The sequence below is a fragment of the Ovis aries genome, chromosome 1 (genome assembly GCF_016772045.2).
Source record: "Ovis aries strain OAR_USU_Benz2616 breed Rambouillet chromosome 1, ARS-UI_Ramb_v3.0, whole genome shotgun sequence".
Lineage (NCBI taxonomy): Eukaryota > Metazoa > Chordata > Mammalia > Artiodactyla > Bovidae > Ovis > Ovis aries.
This window is the reverse complement of record NC_056054.1, coordinates 35,407,722-35,420,077: the sequence shown is the minus strand read 5'-3', so window position 1 is coordinate 35,420,077 and position 12,356 is coordinate 35,407,722.

The following is a 12,356-nucleotide window of genomic DNA, read 5'->3' as shown; positions in this document are numbered from 1 at the left end:
TATTATTTGTTGTTTAAATCCAAAGCATGGTAAGAAAATAATAAAAATCAATATCTCTCATAAATACAATTCTTGAGAATTTTATTAAATTAAATGTTCAAGTTGGCTTTAGAAAAGGCAGAGGAACCAGAGATCAAATTGTCAACATCCATTGGATTATCAAAAAAGCAAGAGAGTTCCAGAAAAGCATCAGTTTCTGCTTTAATGATCATGCCAAAGCCTTTGACTCTGTGGATCACAACAAACTGTGGAAAATTCTTAGGAGAAGGGAATACCAGACCACCCGATCTGCCTCTTGAGAAATCTGCATGGAAGTCAGGAAGCAACAGTTAGAACTGGATATGGAACAACAGACTGGTTCCAAATTGGGAAAGGAGTACGTCAAGGATGTATATTGTCACCCTGCTTATTTAACTTATATGCAGAGTACATCATGAGAAACACTGGGCTGGATGAAGCACAAGCTGGAATCAAGATTACCGGGAGAAATATCAATAACCTCAGACATGCAGTTGATACAACCCTTATGGCAGAAAGTGAAGAAGAACTAAACAGCCTCCTGATAAAAGTGAAAGAAGAGAGTGAAAAAGTTGGCTCAACATTCAAAAACCTAAGATCATGGCATCTGGTCCCATTACTTCATGGGAAATAGATGAGGAAACTGTGGAAACAGTGACAGACTTTATTTTGGGGGGCTCCAAAATCACTCCAGTTGGTGGTTGCAGCCATGAAATTAAAAGACGCCTATTCCTTATAATGAAAGTTATGACCAACCTAGACAACATATTGAAAAGCAGAGACATTACTTTGCCAACAAAGGTCCATTTAGTCAAGGCTGTGGTTTTTCCAGTAGTCAAGTATGGATGTGAGAGTTGGACTGTGAAGAAAGCTGAGTGCTGAAGAATTGATGCTTTTGAACTGTGGTGTTGGAGAAGATTGTTGAGAGTCCCTTAGACAGCAAGGAGATCCAACCAGTCAATCCTAAAGCAAATCAGTCCTGAATATTCATTGGAAGGGCTGATGTTGAAGCTGAAACTCCAATATTTTGGCAACCTGACGTGAAAAACTGACTCATTTGCAAAGACCCTGAAGCTGGGAAAGATTGAAGGTGGGAGGAGAAAGGGACGACAGAGGGTGAGATGGTTGGACGGCATCATTGACTCAATGGACATGAGTTTCAGTAAACTCCAGGAGTTGGTGATGGTTAGGGAAGCCTGGTGTGCTGTGGTCCATGGGGTCGCAAAGAGTCAGATATGACTGAGCGACTGAACTGAACTGAAGAAAGATAATATACTATAACCATGCAGAATTCAGATATAACAGTGAACAAAATCAATAGTTAAATCACCTTATTCAGTTCGGTTCAGTTCAGTCACTCAGTCATGTCCGACTCTTTGCGACCCCATGAGTCAAAGCACGCCAGGCCTCTCTGTCCATCACCAACTCCGAGTTCACTCAGACTCACGTCCATTGAGTCAGCGATGCCATCCAGCCATCTCATCCTCTGTCGTCCCCTTCTTCTCCTGCCCCTAATCCCTCCCAGCATCAAAGTCTTTTCTAGTGAGTCAACTCTTCGCATGAGGTGGCCAAAGTACTGGAGCTTCAGCTTTAGCATCATTCCTTCCAAAGAAATCCCAGGGTTGATCTCCTTCAGAATGGACTGGTTGGATCTCCTTGCAGTCCAAGGGACTCTCAAGAGTCTTCTCCAACACCACAGTTCAAAAGCACCAATTCTTTGGTGCTCAGCCTTCTTCACAGTCCAAATTTCACATCCATACATGACCACTGGAAAAACCATAGCCTTGACTAGATGGACCTTTGTTGGCAAAGTAATGTCTCTGCTTTTCAATATGCCTCCTAGGTTGGTCATAACTTTTCTTCCGAGGAGTAAGTGTCTTTTAATTTCATGGCTGCAGTCACCATCTGCAGTGATTTTGGAGCCCCAAAAATAAAGTCTGACACTGCTTCCACTGTTTCCCCATCTATTTCCCATGGAGTGATGGGACCGGATGCTATGATCATAGTTTTCTGAATGTTGAGCTTTAAGCCAACTTTTTCACTCTCCTCTTTTACTTCCATTATTAAAAGAGTAAAATTAAAATAAAAACAATATGGTTATTTAACTATGTGGAAAAAAAGGGCATTTGATATAATTCAAAAGTAATTAAAAGGAAAAAGCTCTTGATAAATTAATTATAGAAAAGATACTTCTCAACCTGACTTATGGTACTAGGAAAACCCTACTGCTAACATACATCATGTGGAAAAATGTTGAATTCTTTCTCCTTAAATTCAGGAACAAGGCACTCGTAATCAATATTATCCTGGAGATCCTAACCAATGCAAGACGTCTACATAAAAAGTAGACACCATCAGATTTAAAATGAAGAAATGAAACTGTCTTTATCTGTAGACAACCTGATTTAAACCAAAGCACTTTTAAAATATAAAACTAAATATAAAATCCTGAGCAATCTAGAAAAATGATACTAAAATTGATAACTGTTCAGTAAGACTTCATGACACAAAGTCAGTAAATAAATAGTGTATTTTTATATACTAGCTGTTAGGGACTGAATCATGCCCCTATAATAGTCATATGCTGGAGTCTTAACTAACCCTCATTGCGATTGTATTGGGTGATAGGCCCTATAAGAGGGTCATATAGGTTAAGCGAAGTCTTGAGTTCTCAGTCTCTCAGTTGTGTCCCATTATAAGTCATAAGATTTTCAGTCAATCATGTCTGACTCTTTGAGACCCCATCAAATGCAGCACTCCAGGCTTTCCTGTCCTTCATTATCTCTGGGAGCTTTCTCAAACTCATGTCCATTGAGTCGAGAATGCCATCCAATCATCTCACCCTCTGTCATCCCCTTTTCCTTCTGCCTTTCATCTTTCCAAACATCAGGGTCTTTTCCAATGAGTCAGTTCTTCGCATCAGGTAGACCAAGGATCGGAGTTTCAGAATCAGTCCTTCCAATGAATATTCAGGATTGATTTCCTTTAGGATTGATTGGTTGGATCTCCTTGCAGTCCAAGGGAACTCTCAAGATTCTGCTCCAACACCGCAGTTCAAAAGCATCAGTTCCTCAGAGCTCAGCCTTCTTTATGATCCAACTCTCACATCCATACATCACTACTGGACTATACGGACCTTTGTTGGCAAAGTAATGTCTCTGCTTTTCTATACATTTTCTAGGTTTGTCATAACTTTTCTTCCAGGAAGCAAGTGTCTTTTAATTTCATGGCTTTAATTTCAGTCACCGTCTGCAGTAATTTTGGAGCCCAAGAAAATGAAGTCTGTCACTGATTCCATTGTTTCCCCATCTATTTGCCATGAAATGATGGGACCTGATGCCATGGTCTTCATTTTTTGAATGTTGAGTTTTTAGTCAGCTTTTTCACTCTCCTCTTTCACCTTCATCAAGAGTCTCTTTAATCCCTCTTCACTTTCTGCCATAAGGGTTGCATCAATTGCATATCTGAGGTTATTGATATTTCTTCCGGTAATCTTGATTCCAGCTTGTGCTTCATCCAGCCCAGCATTTCACATGATGTACTCTGCATATAAGTTAAATAAGCAGGGTGACAGTATACAGCTTTGACATACTCTTTTCCTAATTTTGAAACCATTCCATTGTTTCATGTCTGGTTCTAACTATTGCTACCCGACCTGCATACAGGTTTCTCAGGGGGCAGGTAAGATGGTCTAGTATTTCCATCTCTTTCAGTTTTTTCCACAGTTTGCTGTGATCCACACAATCAAAGGCTTTGGCATAGTCAATAAAGCAGAAGTAGATTTTTTCTGGAATTGTCTTGCTTTTTCTATGATCCAATGAATGTTGGAAATTTGATCTCTGGTTCCTCTGCCTTTTCTAAATCCAGCTTGAACTTTTGGAAGTTCTCACTTCACATACTGTTGAAGCCTAGCTTGGAGGATTTTGAGCATGACCTTGCTAGCATATGAAATGAGTGCAATTATGTCATAGTTATAACATTCTTTAGCATTGCCCTTCTTTGGGACTGGAATGAAAACTGAGCTTTCCAGGCCTGCGGCCATTGCTGAGCATTCCAAATTTGCTGGCATATTGAGTGCAGCACATTCACAGCATCATCTTTTAGGATTTGAAATAATTCAGCTGAAATTATATGACCTCCACAAGCTTTTTTAGTAGTGATGCTTCCCAAGGCCCACTTGGCTTTGCATTCCAGGATGTCTGGCCCTACATGAATGATCACACCATCACAGTTAACTGGATCATTAAAATCATTTTTGTACAGTTCTTCTGTCATAAGTTCTAAGTCATACGAGTAGGACATTAATCCTACTAATTCAAATAATCTAATAATAGGATTCTTGTCCTTAAAAGAGATACCAGATCTCACAGGTCTTTCAGATTTCTGTGTGTATTAATACACAGAGTAAAGGTCATGTGCTGCTCCTCACTTCAGTCGTGTCTGACTCTGTGCGACCCCATAGACTGCAGCCCACCAGGCTCCCCCGTCCCTGGGATTCTCCAGGCAAGAACACTGGAGTGGGCTGCCATTTCCTTCTCCAATGCATGAAAGTGAAAAGTGAAAGTGAAGTTGCTCAGTCTTGTCCGACTCTTAGTGACCCCATGGACTACAGCCTACCAGGCTCCTCCCTCCATGGGATTTTCCAAGCAAGAGTACTGGAGTGGGGTGCCATTAGGACACAGCAAAAAGATACCATCTGAAAGCCAGGGAAAGAGTCCTCACTGGACACAGCTCTCCTGGCACCTTGGTCTTGGGTTTTAACAGAACCATGAGAATTAAATTCCTGTTGTTTGAACCACCCAGTATGTTATGGCAACACAAGCTAACTAATACACCAGCTAAGGGTATTATGTATGTTTATGTTATATAATATAAAGTGAATATAGACAGTACAATTACAATAGCATCAGCAATATAAAGTGACTAGAAATAAATGTAATCTACATATATATATACATACACACACTGTACACTGTAAATGTGATTATGTATATATGCACTCAGTCAATATTCAAAAATATGATCTGCATGACCAAACTATTATGAATGGCTTTTAATCCTGTATATTATTAGAAATACATAAGCAGCTAATTATAGATAGAGGACAGTTATGAAAACTCAGAATGAACTAAGGAAGCTTGGGAATGGAGAGCAGCAGCTGCAAGGACAACACCACCTTTGATTTTTGAGTGTTTTTGTAATGAATGTGTAAAATTTTTCTTCCTCCTAATATTTCCTCCAACTCTCTGCAAGATTCCAGGCATTACACTAATAGCTAAAAGCAGCATCCTAAGCCATGCCAGAGAGACTGTCAGAATCCAACTGTGAATCTGTAATGACAAGTTTCAACCTGAAGGCCAACTCTGATAGACTGGTAGTGACTACCTGGAGTAAAAGTGTTGAGAAAGGATTTTGAGATTGCATTTGAACTCAGGGTACTAACCCGGGGGCTGGTCTTGTCTGACATTGAATGGGTGTCAGCATGAATACCTTCTATTAGTCATCTTTGCCTGAAACCCCAACACTGACTTCAGGAGACAGAATTGAGACTTCAGTTGGCATTAAATAATGGTACATATATAATCAATCTTTTACCTGTGGTGGTGACCATTCAGCTCACTGCCATATGTGAAGCAAACTTGTAGATTTTTCTTGCCCTTTCACAGTTAAACTCCAGTACTATTAATACTGACCTTCTGAAGTTAGTCATTTGATTAGCCATTTTGCAATGTTACATAAATGAACATTCCTTTTAAGTCATACACCCATGCAGGCACACACACAAAGATGTGCTTGCCAGAAGGAAAACTAAAATTCACAAATGTATTTTGACTTGCCCATTCAGATAACTGCTAAATGGCAGAACTAAAATTTAGGGTTTTTCTGTTTGTTTCCAAGTCCATTGTGCATTTCTATCTTCAAGCTATAAGAGTCAGAGTAATATAAGAAAAACATGACTTGACCAAAAATAAGAATCTCCTGAGTTGCCTAGGAAAGACTCTGCTTACCAATCTGATTTAAGATCATTTTCTTTTATGCTTAGGGGTTCTTTCAGGAGGATTTCTTCTATCATAGGATGTTTCACATTGTTTGCTATTATTTTCTTGTTTCTTCTCTACTCAATCGTAAGCAACTTGAAGATATCCCTTTAATTTCTATGAGCTAATACAGAATCTAGCATATCATAGGCACCCAAAAACTGGTTAGTTATTGAATGATTGAATGAATGCAAATTATTTTCAGACTTCTATAAGACTATGTCACTTATCAAGAAAGTTATCTGAGTATTTGAAGAAACATAATGATGTACCACAATTGATTTTGATACAATATATCATTAATATAAGCTAGCTCAGAATTCTCCAAGCCAGGCTTCAACACTACATGAACCGTGAACTTCCAGATGTTCAAGCTGGTTTTAGAAAAGGCAGAGGAACCAGAGATCAAATTACCAACATCTGTTGGATCATCAAAAATGCAAGAGAGTTCCAGAAAAAAAAAAAAAAAACAGCTACTTTTGCTTTATTGACTATGCCAAAGCCTTTGACTGTGTGGATCACAATAAACTGTGGAAAATTCTTAAAGAGATGGGAACACCAGACCACCTGACTTGCCTCTTGAGAAACCTGTATGCAAGTCAAGAAGCAATAGTTAGAACTGGACATGGAACAATAGACTAGTTCCAAATTGAGAAAGGAGTACATCAAGGCTGTAATAATGTCACCCTGCGTATTTAACTTATATGCAGAGTACATCACAAGAAATGCTGGGCTGGAAGAAGCACAAGCTGGAATCAAGATTGCTGGGAGAAATACCAATAACCTCAGATTTGTAGATCACACCACCGTTATGTCAGAAAGCAAAGAACTAAAGAGCCTCTTGATTAAAGTGAAAAAGGAGAGTGAAAAAGCTGGCTTAAAGCTCAACATTCAAAAAACTAAAATCATGGAATCCAGTCCCATCACTTCATGGGAAATAGATGGGGAAACAGTGGAAACAGTAACAGACTTTATTTGGGGTGGGGGTGGGGGTGCAAAATCACTGCATATGGTGACTGCAGCCATGAAATTAAAAGACACTTGCTGCTTGGAAGAGAAGCTATGATCAACCTAGACAGCTTATTAAAAAGCAGAGACATTACTTTGCAGCAAAGGTCTGTTTAGTCAATGCTATGGTTTTTCCAGTAGTCATATATGGATGTGAGAGTTGTACTATAAAGAAAGTTGAGCAATGAAGAATTTATACTTTTGAAGTGTGGTGTTGGAGAAGACTCGAGAGTCCTTTGGACAGCAAGGAGATCCAACCAGTCCATCCTAAAGGAAATCATTCCTGAATATTCATTGGAAGGACTGATGCTGAAGCTGAAACTCCAATACTTTGGCCACCTGGTGTGAAGAGCTGACTCATTGGATAAGACCCTGATGCTGGGAAAAATTGAGGGTGGGAGGAGAAGGGGATGACAGAGGACGATATGGTTAGATGGCATCACTGACTCAATGGACATGAGTTTGAGTAAACTCTGGGAGTTTGTGATGGACAGGGAGGCCTCACATGCTGCAGTCCATGGGGTCACAAAGAGTTGGACACAACTGAATGAGTGAACTGAACTGAAGAGGTCTTACTCTGAGCCAAGCACTTTAACATAGATTTTTCCCCTTTACCATTCATAATAAGCCTGTGAAACATATTTTGTAACCTTTTGTACAGATGAAGAAATTGATGCTGAGAGACTAGCCAACATATCCTATTTCACACAGTAAGCTGCAAACCCTTACCTTCCACATCCAGTGGTCTTTCCAGAACAACATCAGTTAAATTGGGAAAATACATATATATTTTAAGAACTGTCTGGAATATTTCCTATAATGATGATGATCCAGATTCCACAAATTTTTCAAAGATATGTCTTTCAAATGGTGAGATTTTAAAATATATTTGTGAAATATTTATCTTTCATTTTGAAACTATCTTGTGTCTTCAAATTTAAAGTAAAATCTATTTATCAGTGTTCTGGCATATAATGTTTCCTCTGCTGAGCTCTAAGCATGTCCAACCAGGTTGTAATTCAAGCTAATAATAATTTTGCCCTTGTAGCACACCCTCCTCCTCATTTTGTCCTTTGGATAACCTCATAATAACTTTTACTGTATTTATGCAAGACCTTTCCAATTAGCCCATTGGAATTTTCAAATAGAAAAGAAACAGGAAAGAATGAAAAGAGGAAAGAAGAAAACGATGATCTGGGGTAGCATTTAACTAGCAGGAACTTTTCACACCATCAGGTCATAGAAACATAGAAAGTCAGAAGTCCTAGAGTTCTCGTAATCCAGCCCTATAATATTTACAGATGTGTTTACTTTGGCATATGCAAAAGAACACTGGGTTTATAGTCAGCCAATCTGGGGTCAGGTCCTGACTTTGCTGCTTTCAGCTTTATGAGCTTTATTTAGTATGTTACTTTGCCTTCTTTTCCCAGTTATAAAATGAGAATATTGATATCTAATTTAGAGGATTATTTTGAAAAATAAATATGGTTCTGGAGAAGACTCTTGAGAGTCCCTAGGACAGCAAGGAGATCAAACCAGTCAATCATAAAGGAAATCAACTCTGAATATTCACTGGAAGGACTGATACTGAAGCTCTAATACTTTGGCCACCTAATGCAAAGAGCCAACTCATTGGAAAAGACCCTAATGCTAGGAAAGATTGAGGGCAAGAGGAGAAGTGGATGACAGAGAATGAGATGGTTGGATTGCATCACTGATTCAGTGGACATGAGTTTGAACAAACTCTGGAAGATAGTGAAGGACAGGGAAACCTGGCATGTTGCAGTTCATGGAGTTACAAAGATTCAGACACAACTTAGAGACTGAACGAGTGTGGTAATATCAGTAATACAGCACATAGCACATGCTTGGTACATCAGAAGAGCTCATAAACGTCAACTCCTCTGTTGTCTTTATTGTCATAAGAGCATAGTGCTTCACGGGCAATTCTAAATTTATAATTGTGGGGATTAACTTGGTATGACTGCAGCTGATGATACTGTTGAGCTACGCTCAGACAATGGCCTGGATCTTAGAGGTGTTACTAGAAGTCAATTCAGCCACAAGTACTTTGATAAGGTTTTTATTTTCGTACTCAGTATACTATTCTAATGGAAATACCTAGAGATTTCAGAAAAGTCTTTCCTACTTAAATATATGTATTTTCCAGTGGAATCTTTCCAATCATTTTTTCCATTCTTTCATTTAAATTTATTTTATTATTTGTTGACTAATCTCAGCCTCTTTCCCCCATTTCTCACTTCTGAATGTTATCTCTCTTCACACACTCTGACTCAGGGAAAGTGGAGTGACATATATGTGAGTGTGATGGGTAATTTCAGCAAGTGTAAACTGAGGATGCTCAGTGCACCCCTTTCCTTTTTCCTCATGGAGCATGTAACTCCAAGGGTCCATACATGCCACTTTTGCCCCTTATTCATGGGGTCCTGACCCACTTGAGGAGCCCTGTGGATTTGCAGCCATATCTGATTTAAGTCAGTAAATCTATGTAATCTTGATCAATATTGGAGTTTACTGTTCCACATATGGGCTTCCCAGGTGACACTAGTGGCAAAGAATCTGCCTGCCAGTTCAGGAGACAAGGATTAGATCCCTAGGTCACAAAGACCCTCTGGAGTAGGAAATGGCAACCCACTCCAGGATTCTTGCCCAGAAAATTTCATGGACAGAGGAGCCTGGCGGGCTACAGTCCACAGGGCTGCAGACAGTCAGATAAGACTGAATGATCAAGCACACGGCACAGTCCCATGTATACTCTCTCCCAGCTTAGTCTTATGGAAGTAACGATGGAATCAATATAAATATTCTGGGCTCTATCAGTTGACTCATTGTTTAAGAACTTGAGCCACAAAGGAAAGTACTGTTTTGGTGACTCCAAAAACCCCTGGGTTGAGTATGGAATCATAAAATGTTTCATTCAGATTATTTTCACGTTTTTATTACTGCTGCTGCTGCTAAGTCGCTTCAGTCGTGTCCAACTCTGTGCGACTCCATAGACGGCAGCCCACCAGGCTCCTCTGTCCCTGGGATTCTCCAGGCAAGAATAGTGGAGTGGGTTGCCATTTACAGCCCTTTACTAAATAGCTCTTATATAGACTGCATTCAGATGTTAGAGTTATACAGGCTAATACAGTTTTGTATCACCTAATATATTTATCAGCTAAATCTATATACCATTCTAAGATTTTTGGGACTCAGATTATAAATTTGACCTTCATTTAGAGCAAAGCCAAGATGAGGGAATTACATGGTTTGTCTGCTTTTATATTATCTCTGGTGCTCTTCAGTGTAAGACCTGCTACTTATATATGTAAGCATTGGAGAATCAGATTGCTGGTCTACCCTTTGAAACAAAGTAAACTTTATTAATGGGCAAATAAAAAGAAATGTGGGGCACTATCAAGTTAGATGTAAGTCTGCTTATATAGGGAAAATAGGAAAAATAAATCACAAATTCATTTAAGAAGCATACTTGTGATGTCTTAGTCTTAGGAAATACATTGGCTCAGAAATAGTGCCAGGGCCAAAAGCAGTAGATAAAGTAATTAAAGGGTACTTTAAAGGTGAGAAAAAATGGGGGTTTAGGAAACAATTCTAGTTCCTGCTGGACATGACAGAGGATAAACAAAAAGAACCAAGAAATCGAAGAGCAAAGGATATAAACAAAGGAGTCTGGTGGGCTACAGTCTGTGGGGTCACAGAGAGTCAGATATGACTGAGTGACTAAGCACACACATACATTCAAGCTTTCAGAGGACAAAGTTGATCTGTGTGAATGGAGGAACGAAAGGGAATATATCAGGTAAACACAGATCTAGATGATTTAAACAATGAAACTTTAAAAATGAGGACTTGGTCTTCAGAACATAGCTGATGGATTCGCAGATTTACCAATGGGATAAGTCACTCTTGTAAGGCTTCCCTGGTGGCTCAGATGGTAATGAATCTGCCTGCAGTGCAGAGGAGCCAGGTTCTATCCCTGGGTCAGGAAGATCCCCTGGAGAAGGGAATGGCTACCCACTCCAGTATTCTTGCCTGGAGAATTCCATGGATAGAGGAAACTGGTGGGCTACAATCCACAGGGCCTCAAAGAGTTGGACACAACTGAACAACTAACAGCTACACTTTACTACTTATCTATATCACTCTAGCTCCCTAGATAGACCGAATTAAGGGAAAGAGGGAAAGCCAGAAATGTAAGACTGAGATCCCTCTACATGGAAGGAGAGGTACAAGAAATGAGAAAAGAGGATTTCACGTTAATACCCAACCGTGAAACGCATATAAAATTAATAGATTCATATATAATTGTAGTTTAGTAGAATGTTACAATTATATATATATATAAATTAAAATCATGAAAGAAGAACAAACTTACTAGCCATTAGTGTTAATGCAATTCTTCTAATAGTTGTTAGCATTTAATTAATAATTTAGCAAAAAATTTCCCTATAAATTTATTTCATAGCAGGCACTATGCTAGTTTCTACAGATGAACTGATATAAAAGCCAAGGTGCCTGCTTTTAGGGGCTTACAATAAAATGATGAAGAAGTAACATTTAACAAGGAACTTAAATATGATATGTCACTGGTAACACAGAGGTATTCACAAGGGGCCTTGAGAACAAAGAGGACTGGGACTTAACACAATGTGGAAATGGCTGAGATTCAGGCCTGACTCTTAGCAGCTTAGCAACCACAGGGATGAGGTGACCATGGTGAATTTTCTAAGTTTCAATACCATAAAGGAAGAAATATAGCAATTCCTCAGGAAAGACAAATTGGTCTTTTTTTTCCTTACACGAAATTGGACAGAAATTCTTTACATGGAATTTTGTAGGAAATATTAAATAATATAATGGGTATTGTTCTCAGCATCAGTTTTCAGCCTGTACAGAAGTAGGTATCATGTTTGTCTCTTAACCATATTTTTCAATGAGATTAAAGAGGATGTTAACTACAACCTTACATGTCAGAATCATTCAGGATCTGTTCTAAAATACATATTCCTGGGAATTATTTAATAAGTTTCATTCTCCAAATCTTAAATTCTAATGGTTGGCATTCTGACCGTAACTCTTTCCTTTCCTTTTTTACATTTGTATTCCCACTATGACTGTCTTAAGACTCATTACAGAGATCTCCAGTCCATTAATCTTTCCATTTTCTCCCAATCTATTCATTCTCTTATCGGCTTCTCCCCTCCCCAGGTTATTACCTACACTATCTTCTTACCAGAATCCTCAACCCCTCAAGCTACTGTAGCACTA